Here is a 15,393-nt window from a genome sequence, read left to right as displayed (position 1 = left end):
ACACAACCCCAACTAAGACAAAAGTTTTAAAAGCATGACTTGGCTTGCATCTTCAAAGATTTTTGAGATGTGCTTCTGTTTTCAAGATAAAAGTATTAAGGGTGTTGAAGATGAACTATCTTTATAGTATTCACACTCAGATTTCAGAAAGAAATGTTATGGTCATTTTTATTAACATAATTTAAATTGTTAGAATTATTTTGGATCTCATTATTAGTAAAACATACATTTATAATTATAAAGTCTAGTTTATTTGCCTATAGGTACCTTTTAATACAAATACACTTATAAACCCTTTATAACAAAGCAAAGTAAAGCAAGGCAAAATATTGACCATTAGTATAAGAAAGATATTCATCAAAGAAAGCCAATTACAAACCATAATAGCTTCCATTAATAGAAAATTGGCATTCTCATGTCTGATAATGTTTTTGATTTTAATAACAAGCAGACATAAGTAATTTAATTCTTTTGCAATTATTTTTGATGCAACTATCAATGCTATATTTTATTTCTAAATCATAAGGACAATTTAGGAAGCAAGAATAAATTATAACTTTATAAAAATATTTTTTGTACAGTAAGAAAAATAATTAGCCGGGCTCGATGGCTCAGCCTGTAATCCCGCGCCTTTGGGAGGCTGAGGTGAGTGGATTGCTTGAGCCCGCGGGTTCGAGACACTCCTGGGCAGCGAGACCGCATCTCTACAATAAATAAAAAAATCAGCCGGGCGTGGTAGCGCATGCCTGTAATTCCGGCTACTTGGAAGGCTGAGGCGGAAGGATCGCCGGAGCCCAGCAGGTCGAGGTTGTGGTGGCCGGGAGCGGCCACTGCACTCCAGTCTGGGCGACAGAGTGAGACTCCAACTCAAAAAAAAAAAAGAAAAAAAGGAAAATAATTGTTTGCAATATTATAAAAGCTTTCTATTATACCCCTTGCCTTTACCAAAAATGTGAAAATCATCTTTATATTTTTATTTACATTAAATTTTGAACATATTAGTATGTAGATTTATGATATTTTATATAGTTTAATAAAAACTAAAAATAACAAAGTCAGTTTGCCAGCAATAAAGGACTTATTTCATACTTAAACAATGGTACTCCATTCAAACAAATCACTCACAGATGCATAAATCTAGATAAGTCTCAGTCAGATTTCCCATGCTAAGCCCTTTGATTATCTATAAACCCAGTCTAGTTCCAAGTATATCAGAAAACATTTATTAGTGAAATCATTTTTATAAAAGTCAAATTTCCTGATGAATAACTGAAGAAACAGGAGAGTTTATATTTATAATTGATAAGCATTATCTCATCGAATATATGCTTCTCGCTAAGCTTTGGTAGAGCTAACACACTGATGAAGTTCCCTTTTCACTATATTATGTAATTGCCACCGTGCATGATAGAGTCTATAATACTGAGTGACCTCTCACAGAAACAAAGATCCGAGTATCACATGTTCTCACTCATATAATGGACCTTGAACACCCAATGTAATACTATAAGAAAATGACTGATGGTACTGGGAAACTATGGGGGGGGGAGATGGGATTAACAGTAGCAAATATCTGTCTGGGGACGGGGAAACACCTCTTTTCAACAAGGTGCCTGAATGAAACGTAATTTTATACCTAACCCTTAACTGTACCCCACAAAACCATAATAAAAAATAGTTTTAAAAAAACCTACAAAACCAATTTGTTCAGCAGTAGTCACTTTGTTTAATAATTTAGAAAAGATGTTTTAAAATTTGCATTTCTAAGGTTTAAAATATACTTACATGGGCCTGTTGATGTTTTCAAATGTAAAAAAAATGACTTAAGTTTTTAAAACCTTTAGTTGACTAAAATAAATGTCAATTCAAAGTGTGAATTAATCATTATGAAAATGATGATGGTAAAGAATTATATATTAAAAGAGGTTTTATAGAATTTGTTAAGCTTAGTGCTGCGTGGTACCTTAGCTTGCATCTGCATATCAAATATTTGGAAATAAATATTTATCACCTAATGATATACAGAAAGTGTTGAGACAACTGTTAGCTGCTAAACAGTTAATGTCCTTACTTTTCTGTGCCCGTGCTCCATGACGTTTTTTTCATTTGCACGTTAGTGGTTTTGGTTGTTTCTCTTGTATATATTTTCCTATTTTTCTTCTTTTTTAAGGATCGAAACAGTGATATTTATTTATTTATTTATTTACTTATTTATTTACTTATTTAAAAGATGTGGGATACATGACTGGATTGAGTATATAAGTGGTTTATGCACAGGTGAAGCTTGGGCCTCCCATTGAACCTCATTTCACCTGGATTATGACCAGGTACCCTTATTGATGTTATACACCCCCTCTTTCCCCTGGCACTGTCACCCTATTGCCAATCACTTCCTTGCAGTTTTATGATAGAGTTTCACGGACCGTTTATGAGTAAGAACATGTAGTACTCAATTCTTTTTTTCATGATAGATCACTGAGTACAATGGACTCTAACTCCATACGAGTTGCTGCAAAGTTCATAATTTTGTCCTATATGGCTGCATAATATCCCATCGTATATATGTACCACATTTTTTTATCCAGTCCAGTTTTGATAGGCATCATGGATGGTTCCATGTTCTGGTGTTGTGAACACTGCTGCAATAAACATGCATGCACAGATATCTTTTTTGTAGAATGTGTATTCCCAGAGGGAGAATGCTGAGTCACATGGACGGTCAATTACTAGTTCTTTTAGAAGTCACCACACTGCTTTCATAGAGGTTGATCTAGTTTGTGCTCCCATGAACAGTGTAGATGTGTTCCTTTTTCTCTGTATTCTCATCAGCATGTTGTTTTATTAATGAAGGTTATTCTTACTAGGATTAGGTGGTACTCAGGTGGTTTTGATTTGCATTTTTCTAATGGTTAGTGAGGCTGAGAATTTTTTTCATTTGTCTGTTGGCTGTTTGTATGTCTTCTTTTGAGAAGTGTCTATCATGACTTTTGCTCACCTTTTAATGGGGAGGGTTTTTTTCCCCCCTGAGATCCTTGTAGATCCTGGATGTTAGGCCTGTGTCAGATATACAGTTGGCAAATATTCTTTCCACTCTGTGGACTGTCTCCTGTTCTCTTGATGGTTTTTTTGCTTTTCAGAAGTTATTCAATTTGATGTCGTCCCACTTGTCTATCTTATCTCTTTTTGGATGGCTTTTGATCAGTAGTGGTTGCCAATTTCAATGTCTATAAGGGTGTCTCCTGCATTTTCTAAGAGTCTTATAATTTGAGGTTTTATGTTTAGGTCTTTGATTCATTTAGAGTTGATTTTTGTGTATGGTGATAGGTAGGGGTCCTGTTTCAATCATCTGCATTTGCCAGCCAGTTTTCCCAGCGCCATTCACTGAATAAGTTCTCCTCTCCCCAGTGAATATTGGTGGAGGCTTTGTCGAAGATGAATTGGTTGAGAAATTGAGGTTTTGCTTCTGGCATCTCTATCCTGTTCCATTTTATTGGCCTGTTCTTGCCAATACCAGACCACTTTGATTATTGTAGCCTTGTAATAAAGTTTAAAGTTTGGGAGCGTGATACCTCCTGCTTTGTTTCTTTTGCTGAGGAATTTTTTGGCTATTCATGGTCACTTTTGTTTTCATATGAATTTCTGTATTGTCATTTCCAGGTCTGAGAAGAATGATGTTGGCAATATAATGGGTATTGCATTGAATCTGTAGATTGCCTTGGGTAGCTTGGACATCTTAACAACGTTGATTCTTCCAATCCATGAGCATGGAATATTCTTTCATTTGTTTGTGTCTTCTTTGATTTATTTGAGATGCGTTTTGTAGCTTTTGTTGTAAAGATATTTCACTTCTCCGGTGAGGAAGATGCCAAGGTATTTCTTTCTTTGTGTGTGTGTGTATGTGGTTATTGTGAATAGGACTGTACTTTAAAATTCTAGCAAATCAGATCCAACAACACCTATCAGAAATTATCCACCATGACCCAATAGGTTTCATTTCTGGGATGCAGGGATTGTTCAACATCAACAAGATCATAAATGTAATTAAATACATCAACAGATATAAAAGCAAGAATCACATGATTATATAATTAAACCCAGGAAATGCTTTCAACAAAACCCAGCATCTATACTTGATAAAAACCCTAGACCACCTAGGTGTAGAGGGAGCATACCTCACAATATCAAGAGCCATCTAGGTTAAACCCACAGACAATATATTGCTAAACATACAGACAACTGAAGCATTTCTCCTGAAAACCAGGACAAGATAAAGCTGCCCATTCTCTCCTCTCCTGTTCAACATAGTGATGGAAGTCCTAGCTAGAGCAATTAGACAAGAGAAGGAAATCAGGGGTACCCAAGTAAGAAAAGAGGAAGTTAAAGTATCCCTCTTTCCAGGTATATGATCCTATACCTGGAAAAAACAAAGGAGTCTGTCAAAAATCTACTTGCACTTATAAAGGACTTTGGCAGAATCTCAAGGTACCAAATCAGTGTGCAAATGACAGTCACATTTTTATATTTTTTTATCTTTCTTTATTTTTTTTTTAGCAAGGACAAGAGAGCAAGATGGGGACTAACTTGTCCCTTTTTTTTCATTTTTCAAAAATTCTTTTTTATTTTTATTTTTATTTTTTTTATTAATCAATATTTTTTATTATGGTTTTGTGGGGTACAGTTCAGGGTTAGGTGTACAATTATGTTTCATTCAGGCACCCTGTTGATAAGAGGTGTTTTCCCATCCACAGACAGATATTTACTACTGTTAATCCCATCCCCCTCCCCCCCATAGTTTCCCAGTACCGTCAGTCATTTTCTTATAGTATTACTTTGGATGTTCAAGGTCCATTATATGAGTGAGAACATATGATATTCGGATCTTTGTTTCTGTGAGAGGTCACTCAGTATTATAGACTCTAGTTCCATCCAGGTTGCTGCGAAATTCATGATTTTGTTCTTTTTTATGGCTGCGTAGTATTCCATCGTGTATATGTACCACATTTTTTAAATCCAGTCCTCTTTTGATGGGCAGCATGGTTGTTTCCAGGTTCTTGCTATTGTGAACAACGCTGCGATAAACATACGTGTGCAGGTATCTTTTTTATAGAGTGATTTGTGTTCTTCAGGGTATATTCCCAGTAGGGGGATTGCAGGGTCATATGGAAGGTCAATTTTTAGAGCTTTTAGGAATCGCCACACTGCTTTCCACAGAGGTTGCACTAGTTTACACTCCCACCAACAGTGTAGAAGTGTTCCCTTTTCACCACACCCTCTCCAGCAGCTGTTATTTTTTGAGTTGTTGATAATTGCCATTCTGACTGGAGTTAGGTGGTATCTCAGTGTGGTTTTGATTTGCATCTCCCTGATGATTAGTGAGGTTGAGCATTTCTTCATGTGTTTGTTGGCTGCTCGAATGTCTTCTTTTGTGAAGTGTCTGTTCATGTCTTTTGCCCATTTTATAATGGGGTTGTTTGTTTTCTTCTTTTCAGTACGTTTCAGTTCCTTGTAGATCCAGGATGTTAAGCCTTTGTCAGACCTAGAGTTGGCAAATACTTTTTCCCAGTCTGTAGGCTGTCTCCCTGCTCTCTGATGGTTTCTTTGGCTTTGCAGAAGCTTGTCAGTTTAATAAGGTCCCACTTGTCTATCTTCTCTCTTATGAGCTGTGGGTTTTGGGTTTTGTACAGGAATTGGATGCCAGTTCCGATTTCCATGAGGGTGTGTCCTTCATTTTCTAAGGTTCTTATGGTTTGAGGTTTTACATTTAGGTCTCTGATCCATTTGGAGTTAACCTTTGTGCATGGGGATAGATAGGGGTCCGTTTCAATCTTCTGCATGTGATCAGCCAGTTTTCCCAGCACCATTTACTGAATAGGTTCTCCTCTCCCCCATTGGTAGGTGGTGGGGGCTTTGTCAAAGATGAGTTGGTTGAGAAATTGAGGTTTTGCTTCTGGAATCTCAATTCTGTTCCATTGATCTATATGCCTGTTCCTGTACCAATACCAAGCTGTTTTGATGATTGTAGCTTTATAGTAAAGTTTGAAGTCTGGTATTGTTATCTTTCTATATGTAACTTTTCCTGCCTAAAATGTTCTTTCTATCCTTTAATCTCATATGGAATATTCCTGTTTTTGAAATTTCAAGTTAAGTCTCACAGAGTCCATGAAACTTTATCTGACCAACTTGATTTACAATTTATGTTTTCCAGTTTTTAAACCTGTGCAATCCATCAGCAATATTTAGGTGTACTGACATAGTGTTATATTTCATTCTGTATCGTGCACCTTGTGTGTTTGTAACCTAAAATTGATATTTTTATTTCATGTTATTTTAAGGAAGTTTAAAGTATATGCAAAAATTGTAGCAGGTTGCATTCTGTAGAAGCAAACATCAGCCAGTGTTTGGTGTGCAAGAGTTATAAGAGATCAACACTTTGCGAACAATAGCAGCTTGTTCCTTAAATTGAGGCTACATCCACAAGTCTAGCACAGAACAGTATACAAATTATAATTATGTTTCGTTGAATAGCCTCAAATAAACACACAATTTACTAAATTTTACCTGACTCTTCTAGTCAGTTTTGGAATAAGCATTAGTGAGCTGCAGGAAGCTTCCTTATGGTGATCCCAACTACCCATATATGTTGGGCATGTGATAACTGTAAACAGGTTCACCTTTCCTAATAAAAGTCTCCACTTTGAGTGATGTACCAGCTTTAGGATTACACAAATAATCTACTGAAGGATAAAGTGTGTTTTCACACAGCAAAAAAGTTCATTAAGTCAACCATACAATGTGAATTAGGTCATATATGTCCCATCCTATACTTTCATCATATATCTACCCATTAATTGTAAGTGTTGGGGCCAATAAAAAAAAAAGTCAAGTTAGGGATGCTGAGAGCAACTAATTAGTTAATACATCATTTAGATGCCTAAATAGTTCAACAAGATCCCTAAATATCTTCAAGGAACCTAACTAACATTTTATTACATGTGCTAAGCACTGTTAGTAGTGAGACATGTAAGTCTGAAAATACAGGGCATTCTAAGAATAAAGTGCTGAAATGATTGTAGAATCAGTGAAAAACAAATTCCTAGCCTTCAAACATTTTTAGTAGCTGACAACACACACATACACACACACACACACACACACACACACACACACACACTCACACACACACACACACAGTGCCAAAAAAAGTATACAAATTTTAAGAAATGTTATCTGTCTTACTTCTCTAAGGTGAGTTAAATTATGGTAGTAATGTAAAGTATGATGCACACTGAACTATGTATCTATCATCTTCTTTGTCCTGTCCTTCCTGTCTCACCATAATGCTTTCATTTGACTAACACCATCTTTTGAGTACATGTCATACTTAAAATGTGTATACATTGTGTTAGCACCCTCATACATATATATGTGTATATATATATGTATATATATTTATACACACACATACATACACATGCTATTTCATATTTGTAGTAAAACTTATTTTTACTTTTATTAATTTATAACATATGCAAAGAATTTTACATACTGCACATATAACATATACAAAGAATTGCACATACTGCATGTTCTATTTTTACAAATTAGACATATTTATGTAATCAAGAATGAAATAAAGAAATGAAATATTACCAGTTCTTTGCACCGTTTCTAATCACAATCTCCCTAAGGCTAATCAGAACTTTGAGATTTACCACAATGTATTATTTTTGTTTTATCACAAAATTATTTATTTTGAAGTTTTTTCAAGTTTTCAGAATACTTACAAGTATAGTAAAAAGGACTGACCGATGTTCCTTTTTGTTTTTTTTTCAAACACGGCACAGATACCTCTGTAAAAAGATCCTCCAAACACTGCTTGATTTTCAGCCCTACTGTCTGTACTCCCCAGGCAAAGACAGAGTTTCCTTCTTTAAAAAAAATTTATTTTAAAGATGGGAGGTACAATTCAGGGTTAGTTGTGAAAATAGTCCTTGTGTAGGTAAAGTTTGGGCCTCACCTTGGTTCCCACGTCACCTGGTTTGAGATCAGGTACCCTCATTGGTGAAGTGTGCCCTCCCCTTCCCCTGGCAGTTTCCCACTACTGCCAGTCCCTTTCTTGTAGTGTTATGATCATTGTTCAGGGTCTGCTTATGAGTGAGAACATGTGGTACTCAGTTCATTGTTTCTGTGATAGATCACTGAGTGTTACAGGCTCTAAATTCATCCAAGTTGCTGTGAAGTTCATAACTTGGTCCTTCTGTATAACTGTCAAATATTCTTCTCGTATAACTGTCAAATATTCTTCTTGGAGACTTCCCATCTTGTCACATTTGCTCTGGCCCCTTTCTCTTTTCCCCAAGAGCTAGACACACTCACATATGTGAGATTTTCAATCCCATGATTCCCAGGCCAGTGTTTTTTTGTTTTTTTTTTTAATTATGGGGTACAATTCAGGGTTATGTAGACAAATATTCATTGTGCAGGTACCCTTGTTGATGAGGTGTGCCCTTCCTTCCCTGGGCAGAAATTGACTACTGTTAATCCCACCTCCTTGCCTTCCCCTCCCCCTCTTGCAGTTTCCTGCTGCTGTCAATTCTTTTCTTAAAGTATTACAGTAGTTGTTGAAGGTCCACTTATGAGTGAGAACATGTGATACTCAAATCTTTGTTTCTGTGAAAGATCACTCAGTATTATAAACTCGAATTCCATCCAGGTTGCTGTGAAGTTCATGATGTTGTTCTCCTTTATGGCTGTGTAATATCCCATTGTGTATATGTACCACATTTTATTTATCCAGTCTTCTTTTGATGGGCAGCACGTTTGCATCCATGTTCTTGCTATTGTGCACAATGCTGCAATAAACATACGTGTGCAGGTATCGTTTTTATAAAGTGGTTTGAGTTCTTCCGGGTATATTCCCAGTAGGGGGATTGCAGAGTCATATGGAAGGTCGATTTTTAGAACTTTTAGGAATCACCACACTGTATTCCACAGAGACTGTACTCGTTTGCACTCCCCCTAATCGTGTAGAAATGTTCCCCTTTTCGCCACATCCTCTCCAGCATCTGTTAATTTTTGAGTTATTCATGATGGCCATTCTGACTGGAGTTAGGTGGTATCTCAGTGTAGTTTTAAGTTGCATCTCCTTTATGACTAGTGAGGCTGAATATTTTTTATGTATCTGTTGGCTGATCATGTGTCTTCTTTTGAGAACTGTCTATTCATATCTTTTACCCACTTTATAATGGGGCTTTATTTTTTTCTTTTCAGCACATTTAAGTTACTTGTAGATCTTTTAGGTTAGGCCTTTGTAATACATGGAGTTGGCAAATATTTTTTCCCATTCTGTGGACTGTCTCCTTGTTCTCTTGATGGTTTCCTTGGCTTTGCAGAAGCTTGTCAGTTTAATGAGGTCCCACTTGTCTATCTTATATCTTATGGCATGGGCACTTCGGGTTTTGATCAGGAATTGGCTGCCAGTTCTAACTTCCATAAAAGTGTCTCCTGCATTTTCTGAGGTTCTTATGGTTTGAGGTTTTACACAGAGGTCTCTGATCCTTTGAGAGTTAATTTTTGTGTATGGGAATAGGTAGAGGTCCTGTTTTATTCTTCTGCATGTGATCTGCCAGTTTTCGCAGCACCATTTACTGAATAGGTTCTCCTCTCCCCAGTAGTGAGTGATGTATGGTTTGTTGAATATGAGTTGGTTGAGAAATTGAGCTTTTCCTTCTGATCTCAATTCTATTCCATTGGTCTATATGCCTGGTCTTGCACCAATACCAAGCTGTTTTGATTATTGTAGCTTTATAACAAAGTTTAAAGTCGGGGAGTATGATGCCTCCTGCTTTGTGCTTTTAGCTGAGGATTGTTTCGGATATTCTTGGTCATTTATGTTTCCATATGAATTCCTGTATTGTTTTTTCTAGGTCTGAGAAGAATGTTTTCGGTAATTTGATGGGTATTGCATTAAATCTGTAGATGCCTTCAGTAGAATGGACATCTTAACAAGGTTGATTCTTCCGATCTATGAGCATGGAATATTTTTCCACTTGTTTGTGTCATCTTTGATTTCTTTGAGCAGTGTTTTGTAGTTTTCATTGTAAAGGTGTTTCACGTCTCCAGCTAGGAGTAGGCCAAGGTATTTCATTTTTTTGTGTGTGTGGTTATTGTGAATGGAATTGTGCTTTTTATTTAGGCTACTGTTTGCTTACTATTGGTGTAAAGAAATGTGATTGTCTTTTGCACATTTATTTTATACCCTGAGACTTTGCCAAAGTCCTTTATTAGTGCAAGGAGGTTTTTTACAGATTTTCTAGGGTTCTCAAGGTATACAATCATGTTGTCTGCAAAGAGGGATAACTTGACTTCCTCTTTTCCTATTTGGATACACCTGATTGCCTTCTCTTCTTGAATTGCTCTAGCTAGAACTTCAAAAAACTACACTGAACAGGAGGGTGAGAGTGGGCATCCTTGTCTCGTTCCAGTTTTCAGGTGAAATGGTTCCAATTTTTGTCTGTTTAGCAGTATGCTGGCTGTGAGTTTCTCATAGATGGCTCTTACTATTTTGAGGTATGTTTCAACTCTGCCTAGATGTTCGAGGATTTTTATCAAGAAGGGGTGCTGGATTTTATCAAAAGTTTTTCAGCATCTAATAATTTAATCATGTGGTTTTTGTTTTCACATCTGTTGATGTTTTTAATTACGTTTATGGTCTTATGAATATTGAACCAGCCTTGCATCCTGGGGATGATGCCTACTTGGTTGTGAAGCAGGATTTTTTTTTTTTTTTTGAGTTGGAGTCTCACTCTGTTGCCCAGACTGGAGTGCAGTGGCTGTTTCCAGCCACCGCAGCCTCGACATGCTGGGCTCTGGCGATCCTTCCGCCTCAGCCTTCCAAGTAGCCGGAATTACAGGCATGCGCTACCACGCCCGGCTGATTTTTTGATTTATTGTAGAGATGTGGTCTCATTGCCCAGGCAGGTCTCGAACCCGCGGGCTCAGGCAATCCACTCACCTCAGCCTCCCAAAGGCGTGGGATTACAGGCTGAGCCACCAAGCCCGGCTGTGAAGCATGATTTTTGAGATATGTTGTTGAATGCGTGTTTGCTAGGATCTTGTTGAGAATTTTAGCATCTATGTTCATCAAAGATATTGGCCTACAGTTCTCTTTCTTTGTTGGATCTTTACCTGGCTTGAGTATCAATGTGATGTTAGTTTCATAAAATGATTTGGGGGGAGTCCATCTTTCTCCATTGCCTAGAATACTTTCAATAGGATTGATATCAGTTCTTCCTTGCATGTCTTGTAGAATTCTGCTGAAGAGTCATCTGGTCCAGGGCTTTTTTTTGTAAATAGTTTTCTTTTTTCTTTCTTTCTTTCTTTCTTTCTTTCTTTCTTTCTTTCTTTCTTTCTTTCTTTCTTTCTTTTCTTTCTTTAATATAAAGACGTAGGGTATAATTCAGCGTTAGTTATATAAACACCACTCATGCAACACCCTTGCTGATGAGGTATGCTCCTCCCTCCCCTAGCAGTTTCCCTCAACTGCCAGTCCTACCCTCACTCCCCTGACAGTTTTCCACTACTGTCAATCGCTTTCTTATAGCATTACAATTGTTCAAGTTCAGTTTATGAGTGAGAACATATGGAACTTAGTTCTTTGTTTCTGTGATAAATCACTGAGTCTGATCTACTCCAAATCCATCCAAGTTGCTACAAAGTCCATATATTTGTCCTTCTTTATGCCTGCATAATATTCCACTGTGTATATGTACCACATTTTTTTTTATCCAGTCCAGCTTTGATAGACAACACGGGTGGTTCCATGTTTTTGCTATTGTGAATTGAGCTGCAACAAATATACATGTACAGGTATCTTTTTTGTACAATAATTTGAGTTCTTCTGGGTATATTCCCAACTGGGGAATTGCTGGGTCATATGGAAGGTCAATTTCTAGTTCTTTAAGAAATCGCCACTCTGTCTTCCAAAGAGGTTGTACTAGTCTGCATTCCGACCAGCAGTGTAGAAGCATTCCTTTTTCTCCACTTCCTCGCCAGCATTTGTTGCTGTTTGTTTTATTTATGATGGCCATTCTTACAGAGGTTAGGTGGTATCTCATTGTGGTTTTGATATGCATTTCTCTGATGATGAGTGAAGCTGAGCACTTTTTCATGTGTCTTTTGGCTGCCCATATATCTTCCTTTGAGAAATGTCTATTCATGTCTGTTGCCCACTTTTTAAAGGGGCTGTTTGTTTTTTTCTTTTCTGCATGTTTGAGTTCCTTGTAGATCCTAGATGTTAGGACTCTGTCAGAAATACAGTTGGCAAATATTTTTTTCCCATTTTGTGGACTGTCTCCCTGTTCTCTTGAAGGTTTCCTTTGCTTTGCAGAAGCTTGTTAATTTGATGAGGTCACACTTGTCTATCTTATTTCTTAAGGTATTGGCCTTTAGGGTTTTGAATAGGAATTGGTTTCCAGTTTCAATTTCCATAAGGGTGCCTCTTGTGCTTTCTAAGATTCTTATAGTTTGAGGTTTTACATTCAGGTCTTTGATCCATTTAGAGTTAATTTTTGTGTATGGTGATAGGTAAGGGTCCTGTTTCAATCTTCTGCGAGTGGTCAGCCAGTTTCCCAGCACCATTTACTGAATATGTTCTCCTCTTTCCAGTGGTTCTTGTTGGAGGCTTTGTCAAAGATGAGTTGGTTGAGAAATTGAGACGTTGCATCCAGAATCCTGTTCCATTGGCTTATGTGCCTGTTCTTGTACCAATACCAGGCTGCTTTGATTACTGTAGCCTTATAGTAAAGTTTGAAGTCTGGAAGTCTGATACCTCCTGCTTTGTTTCTTTTGCTAAGGATTGTTTTGGCTATGTTGTGATCATTTATGTTTCCATTTGAATTTCTGTATTGTCACTTTCAGGTCTGAGAATGATGTTGGTAACTTAATGGGTATTGCGCTGAATCTGTAGATTGCCTTTGGTAGGATGGACATTTTAACAATGTTGATTCTTCCTATCCATGAACATGGAATATTTTTTCATTTGTTTGTGTCTTCTTGGATTTCTTTGAGCAGTGTTTTTTAATTCTCATTGCAAAGTTCTTTCACTTTTCTAGTTATGAAGATGCCAAGGCATTTCATTTTATTGGTGGCTATTGTGAATGGAATCGAGCTTTTTATTTGGATCTCTGCTTGCTTATTTTTGGTGTATAGGAATTCAACTGTCTTTTCTACATTTACTTTGTACCCTGAGACTTTGCCAAAGTCCTTTATCAGTGCAAGGAGGTTTTTGACAGATTCTCTTGGATTTTCAAGGTATAGGTTCATATCATCAGCAAAGAGGGATAACTTGACTTCCTCTTTTCCTATTTGAATACCCCGATTTCCTTCTCTTGTCTAATTGCCTGAGCTAGGACTTCCAACAAAATATTGAACAAGAGGGGTGAGAATAGGTAGTTTTCTTATGACATAGTCAATTTCCTGGATTGTTATTGGTCTATTTAGGGTCTCAATTTCTTCTTGTTTCAACCTAAGTCGGTTGTGTGATGTCAGAAATTCCTCCATTTCCTTTATTTTTTCAAGTTTTTTCAAATATAATTTGAAATGCCTTGGCATCTTCAGTTTCAGATATGACTTCATCTTTTGTGTTTCTGATTGTGTTTATTTGGGTCTTCTTTCTCTTTTTTTGGGTTAGTCTAGCAAAGGGACCATCAATCTTGTTTATTCTTTCAAAGAATCAGCTTTTTGTTCTTTTGATTTTTTGTATTATCTTTTTATCTTCTGTGTCCCAAATTTGGGTTTTTATTTTGGTGAACTGGATTTTTCTGCTGCAGTTAGGGTTTTGATGGTCTTGCTTTTCCAGCTTTCTTAGGTGGCTTATTAGGCTGTTAACTTGTGATCTTTCCATTTTCTTCATGTGTGTTTTTTAAAGATGTGAATTCTCCACTTACAACTGCTTTCATAGAATTCCAGAGATTTTGGTAAGATGCTTCTTCATTTTCATTTGTTTCCAGGTATTTTTTAATATCTGTTGTGATTTCTGTGTTGACCCAGGAGTTGCTTAGCATCATGATGTTTATTGTCCATGTCTTTGTGGGTTTTGGGGGAACCTTGTTGGTGTTGATAGTTATTTTCATTCCACCATGGTCTGAGAAGGTGCATGGGAAAATTTCAATCTTTTGAAATTTGTTTATGCTTGATTTATGACCAAGGATGTGGTCAATCTTAGAGTATGTTCCATGCAGTGATGAGTGGAAAGTATATTCTGTGGTCCTTGGGTGGAGTGTTCTGTAGGTATCAATTAAGTCCATTTGGTCAAGAGTTATATTGAGGTTCCAGATCTCCTTGCTGATTTTTTGTCCTGATGATCTGTCTAGGGTTGTGAGTGGGGTATTAAAGTCCCCTGCTACGATAGTGCTAGAGTCAATATCTTGTTTGAGTTTGGCTAGAGGCTGCCTTATGAAAATTGGTGTTCCTATGTTGGGTGCATATATATTTAGGTTGGATATTTCTTGTTGTTGGTTTGAACCTTTTATTGTTATGTAGTGAACTTCTGTATCTTTTTGATAGCTTAAAGGGTATTTTATCTGAAATTAAGATCACAACTCCTACTTTCTTTAGTGGTCCTTTTACCTGAAATTTTACTTCTCATCCTCTTACTTTGAGTCAAGTGTCCTCTCTGGTGATATGAGTGTCTTGAGACAATAGATCGCTGCCTCGTGGTATTTTATCCATTTTGCCATTCTATATCTTTTCAGTGGTGCATTTATTCCATTCACTTTCAGGCTAATTATTGAAATGTGAGGTTTAATCCCTGCCACAAGGTTCTTAAGGAGTTGTTGTTGTTCCTATTTGTTTGTTGTCTTTCTTTTGGTTTTGGGGTTGATTCATATGATTTTTCAATCTTTTTCCTGTACTGTTGTCAAGAATGTTGTCATTCTTTTTTCCTTTTTTTCTGTGTTTAATATATTCTTAAGTGTTTCTTGTAGAGGTGGTCTGGAGGCAGCATAAATTCTTAGGGATTGGATGTCTGGAAAAGATTTTAATTCTCCCTGACTGATGAAGTTTAGCTTGGCTGGGTAAGTTATTCTTGGTGGAAATTGTTTATCTTTGAGAACTTTGAAGATTCAATTCCAAGCTCATGGAGCCTGAAGTGTTTCTGTAGATAAATCTGCTGCTATTCTAATTCGTCTTCCTTGGTAGGTAGTCTGACCTTTTTCTCTTGCTGCCTTTAGGATTTTTTCTTTTAAACCTACTTTGTTTAGGCATATTATTATGTGTCTGGGAGTTGGTCTTCTTATTTGTTATCTTGCAGAGGTTCTCTGAATCTCTTGTGTTTGAATTTTCACATCACTGATGAGCTGAGGGAGGTTTCCTTGAGTAATTTCATGGCATGTT

This window comes from Carlito syrichta, unplaced genomic scaffold, assembly GCF_000164805.1.
Source record: "Carlito syrichta isolate Samal-C Ts95f unplaced genomic scaffold, Tarsius_syrichta-2.0.1 Scaffold90095, whole genome shotgun sequence".
In the NCBI taxonomy this organism is placed as follows: Eukaryota; Metazoa; Chordata; class Mammalia; order Primates; family Tarsiidae; genus Carlito; species Carlito syrichta.
The sequence above is the reverse complement of the archived record's forward strand: the minus strand, read 5'-3'. Positions refer to the sequence as shown.